This window comes from Populus euphratica, unplaced genomic scaffold (assembly GCF_000495115.2).
Source record: "Populus euphratica unplaced genomic scaffold, PopEup_1.0 scaffold1134.1, whole genome shotgun sequence".
NCBI classification, from domain to species: domain Eukaryota; kingdom Viridiplantae; phylum Streptophyta; class Magnoliopsida; order Malpighiales; family Salicaceae; genus Populus; species Populus euphratica.
The window spans coordinates 26,487-32,578 of NW_011500982.1; positions in this window are offsets into that span (position 1 = coordinate 26,487).

The window sequence follows — 6,092 nt, forward strand, 5'->3', positions numbered from 1 at the left end:
AGTCTTGCCGGGTTATTTATTACTTCGACACTCCTGCACTTGGGAGAAGACATCAATCTTTTAGTTGTGTCAAGTTTTTGGCGCTGTTGCTGGGAAACCACCAAAAATATACATAATAGTCTCGAGTTAGTCATCTAAGATGGTGATATTATGTACAAGATCCTCCTTACAACCTTTAAAAGGTCAGTATAAGCTTGATAGAACAACATGGAGCTAGGCTCTATCATGGATTTTAATGATCTTCGTGTTAAACTTGTGTCAAGGTTTAACACCAGTATACTTGTCAAAAGAAGCTTCATATAGCTCTTTGGTGTTACTTAATCAGGAGGAGAATACATTATGACATATTTAAAGAGGTTTGACAAAGAAATGTTTAGGGTGGAGAAATTTATTGAGCTAGTAGCCTCAAAGGATAAGTGAAGTAAGGTAACGTTCTCTTTAGACTTGTATGCCATAATAGATAAAAGCATGCTAAAGGTAAAACATGTTATGCAAAATCATATGTGGGTAAAAAAAAGCTAATATGTTAAGACATGAGCCTTTTTGTTTCTACCAAAGGGTTTAAGATGAGAAACCTTTCAAATAAAATCACTCTCTTAGAGAGAAAATAATTCTAAGAAAGGTAAAAACAAGCCCAATAAGGGAGTGCATGTAATTCTTTAAAAGGAGACGTGCAATTCCTTAAATGCCACTCTCATAAAAGTCTTTACAACCATTAAAAGGAAAGATTTTGTTCAATATCTACCTCCTATGATGTTACCTTTACACACATGCACCTTCAAGAAGTTTCTTTTTTTCCACAAGGATAAAGGACATGATACAAAAGATTGCTTCATATTGAAAAAAGAGATTAAGAGGCTAATAGCCAAGGGTTATTTGAAGCAACTTATCAAGGGATATGCCTACATGGAACAAGAGAGATAAGAGCCCAACCAATCTACTCAAGCCGTAAGATCAATGTGATTTTAGAGCCCAACCAATCTACTCAAGCCTTACCTAAGATCAATGTGATTTTAGAGGGCACCTCAGTTAAAGGAGATACATTTAGTGGAAAAAAAAAAGCATTAAAAACAGGTCATGACAACTATTTATTAGCAGAACCTATAACACGAGCCTATCACTTTCACTCTAGAAGATGAAGAGGGGGTGACTTACTTCCATAAGGACACACTGATGATTTTCATGGTTCTAGCTAATCACCGAGTCCATGGGGTGTTAGTGGATGATAGGAACTCAGTTAACATCCTATCCAAATATGTGATGTCCTAGATAGGGATAGATTCCTTAAGAATGATTCTTGTAAAGACTCTTTTGATTTGGACTAAAGGGTTAGGAGTTCTAATGAAGGGTGTTTTGGAGATCTCAGTTATAATTGAAACTTACCCTAAGTGTTTTACTTTATAACAAACCTTTATGGTGATAAATATGGTTCCGACCTACAACATCATAATAGAAAGATAATTTTTGCACAAAATCAATGTAGTCATCAATACATAATATTTGATCTTGGAGTTCTCTGCTTAGAAGGGGGTGACTATTGTTAAAAAAAAACTAGGAAGCCTTTACGCATTGTACCTCTATATGCCTGAAAGGTGAAAGCTCTTTAGTTTTGGACTAGTAAGGGTCTCTAAAAGAAAGGGTGAAGGTTAGAACTAATGCTATAAAGTAGTTGAAAGAAGTATATTTAGGGAAAGAGGAGGGTATGTCACCAAGATAGTACATAATAAACTTCCACCAGTATCTCGAAATATGTTCTAAATAGTACATAAAAGTTTAGTTTGACAGATTTAACAAGATTTATCTAGTAACTTCAATCCTCTAAAATAATATATTTTAGAACTCCATTTGATCTAAAAATTCACCAAAATATAGTTCCATGTGCATAGTATCTCTCTATAAAATTTCTGCTCGTTCCAGAATACGGTTTGAAAGATATATTTGATCTCGCAAAACTAGTCAACATATATTTTAAGACCAACTTCTGCCTAACTTGGTTCATATCATTAACCTTTTGTTTATGAACTTATTTATGACCATATATATATATATATATATAATGATCTTAGTTTTCAAAAATATACATAAGTGAGAAATGTATGAAGTTCTGTTTTAGTAGATGCTAATTATAATTCCTTATCTTATATGCTTTTTATATAAATATTGACCAAAGTTAGAATCATGACAAGTGTTTCCATAAATTGAATGAAGTTTGGAGTTGGTTTTATGTACAATGAATATAAAGGATGAAGGCATACTTAAGTTAACAATTCCATGTTATGTTTAAGATCTAAATACAAATAATGTTTGTCAACACTTGGGTAAAGGTGCATAATAAAGGAAACTCTGCAGAAAATAAAATAAAAAATTCAACCATGACAACCCGTTTGTTTACCAAATTACGCACCATAAGATGCAGGTACGAATAAAAAGAAAGAAATATAGAAATTTAATTGAACAATGACCTCCCATCTAACAATCTTCTCGTATAAAATTATCTACAAATCTACCAAAACCTAAGAGAAAATCAAAGGCCTGGCAAGAAAATCATTCATAGAGCCGGTAATCCATTATTACAATCAATAATGGACTATCACTTGGGCTTATGGAAGTTCTTGAAAATAATTTGGTTTTAATATATTGTGATAATCTTTCTACGTAAATAAAATGGTGTGGATTATACTACATATACCAATTTTTTGGTTTTTTAATAAAAAAATAAAATTTAAAAACAATACCAAATTTTTTTAATCTACTTTGTCATAACCTAATTTTAATTTTTTAAAAAAATAAATAAAAAATGAATGAATTGAAGATTGATTTAAGACAACACAAATTAAAAGTTTAAGGACTAATAAGGATTGAATTATAAATTAAGGAGCCAATTTGGTAAAACATTAGAAGAATTGAATGTTTAGAGACTTAATTGAGCTAGAAATTGTTTAATTAATGAAATAAGGGACCTAATTGTTAAATGTCAAAAGTTCAGGGAACAAATTGAAAATAGTCATTTGGGGTGAAATTGTTGTCATTTTAAACTCACGCTGTTCATCATCTCCTCATCCTAAAGACCATATCAAAAAGAAACACAACCAGCAGATCATGACCCATGATCCCTTACAGAACGTGTCTCAATTCTAAAGGCATGAAGACATGATCTTCTCTAGCTTTATAAAAGCCATAGAAAGGCCTCACATACGGGGGGATATATAAGATAGGAGAAAAGGCAGAAAACCAGGGAAGACTAAAAAAAGATGAATATAGACAAACTATAAAAAAAGAGCAAAGGAAATAACCAGAGGACAATGAAGGTATACTCAAAACAAAAGAAGAAGGAAAATAATAAACAGAGGAGAGTGTCCAATTTGACCAGCAACCTTAGGTCTTCATCATCATTGCCTTTGTCTCCAACAAATACCAAAAGTAAAGCTTCCCAAGAAAAAACACAAAAAAAAAAAACGAGAAGACAAATAAGAAAAGATCATAGGAAGAGAAAAACAAGGAGACATAAAGGATAAAACATCCAATGAGTCAGCTTACTAGTCCTCCATTACATCTTCATCTCCAGATCTACCAAATAAGTTCTTCATCTAACCGCCTTCCAAATTTAAGTTGTTTGTTGATGTGTAAAGGTAATATAATTATCTTGTTACTGTTGCAAGCATGTGTGAATTATTCATGTATGCCTACAACAATGCCCAACCGGGTCACTAGTTTGGATCAGTGATCAGGCCAGGCTAGCTGGGTCTGACCCAAAAAAATAAAAGAAATAGATGTGATCGGGTTAGGCCGAGCCTTAAGCCTATCCAACCCAATTTATTTTGGATTTTTATGGTGAAATGCAAAACTGATATATGATATATTTTTTCTCTTAAAAAATAAAAAAATATATGCATTGATTTAAATTTATTTTATTGGTTTATTCATTGATGTTATAGTTATTAATACCATATATTTTTTTAACTATATAATATTTATCAACGTTAAAGATAGAAATATTTGTGGTTGAATATTCATTAACGTTAGAACCAGGAATATCGCAAGCAAACCATCATAACATAAACCAACAAACTTTTAGTAATTTAAGATAAAACTAGTAAAGTAGTTTGACTCAGGTAGGATACTTAAAGGGTGATAATATCTTTTTTTTTTTGAGTAATTAGTTTTATACCAAAAAAAAATTATTGATTAGTGAAGATTTTTAGTTACCATAATAATATTACTAGATGGTGATTTCTTCAAAAAAAATAAACTTTTTTTCATTAGAAAACAAAAAGTTAAAAATTTATTTATTTTTCATTAAATTTTTTAAAATATCATCTGCTATCGACTGTGAAACTCTTGTATAACATATTTATAAACTAAAATAGCAACTCGTAGCAGTTTACAGATAGTGATTGTAGTACGTGCGCGTGGTAGTGATATGCAACCAAGTATTTTAGAATGTCCAGTCTCCAAATGAAATGGGCCATATTGTTGAGAGTTTTCTCCAACGAACCATGTGGCAAAGCAAGGGAAGAAACCTATAGTTTTCAAGGTAGGCCGTTCGATATGTTTTTTATTTTTCATGTGTGTTTGAAACGCCAAACAAAAAGTAGATCAGCTTCAGGGATCCGAGCCTCACTCTTGAAATTGTCAAGGAAAAAGAAAAGCTGTTCACTCTTTATTAGTAGATAGCTGTTGGTTGACGGAGTGCTCCTACATTAGAATTTTTCTATTAATTAAAATGTCATGTGCATGAACATTGACCTGAGGTAATTGGATGGATTTCATTTTCTAAATAGAAAACAGTTGCAATCACCACGCATCAAGGGACTTATACTGTATATATGAGACCGTGACTAGGAAATTTATAATTAGAATCAGAGAATACAAATGCCTATGCTTGAGTTTGGTTGCAAGTTGCTTTCAGTGATGCATCATTAACATTAAAAAGCAAGATTCCATTTAGACTTTTGGTTCCACGTCCCAAACCTAACTCCATTAATTCACTCTCAACGAAAAATATTCTTACCTCAAGAACAGTACAATCACTAGCATTCGTGTGGGGGTGAAAAGGACTGATGCTCCATTTTGTCAATGATTAGGAGGATGCCCATTGTTTTCTCGTTGCAAAATCGCCCAGTTTTGTCAACTTAATCTTCACAAATATTTAAATATACTAATTAAGATGAAGCAACGTGCAGGAGGTGGAGCATTAGCCTTTTTTCGTTAGCCCTAAGGTTAAGGGCATGGCCTTGTATAAAAGGGACCTTTGTCAATCTTTCTCATAAGTTTGTCTCTATCTGAAATTAGTCACTTTATCTGTATGGAGGATTTTACCTTATATTGTTCAGCTTCAAATAAATTTACCTGGCTTCAGTTTTAGACCTTAAAATAGACATTTTTAATCGGATGTAAGAGATATTTACATAGTATTTGAAGACATGAGGATTAATGTCTGAAGGCCACAAGTTTCTAAAGACCGAAAAGAAAAGGAAAAAAGATTCAGTCAACACCTAACTAAATTTGAGAACTTCTACTCCATGAAAATGATAGTGATTAGGAAGCCATTTTAGATCTTCATGGTGATTTCACTTCGACTTAGTTTTTCTTTCTTTCTTTTGCAGTTAATAGTTGTGTTAGCAACTTGGTGGAAAGTGATAGCCCCCCACCCCCAATTCTATGGCTGCAATGTACTGCTGCAATGTTCTGCTTGGCATTGCACGACTTGTTTTTGAAAACTCTAGTTCTTTATTAAAAATAAAAAAGATTCATACTTTTTTTATTTTATTTTATATATAAGTCGAGAGAAATCTTATTAACGAATTAATGGTGTTGATGTTTTAAATGGAAAAATTTTGTTTAAGATAAAAAGCATGATGACTAAAAATAGCATGCAAGTGTGTATAATTTAATTGAAACAATTTCTTAGAATGGATATATCAAGAATATAGGAAAATATTCAAAGTTATAATTAATTCAAAGTAGATTCTTGCTTGTCTACCAATACATAGAAATAAATTAATATATTTAAAACAAAAGATATCAAACTAAAACTAGTACAAGTATGAGATAATTTCCTGATAATATGTATTTCACCTAGTGAACGAAGG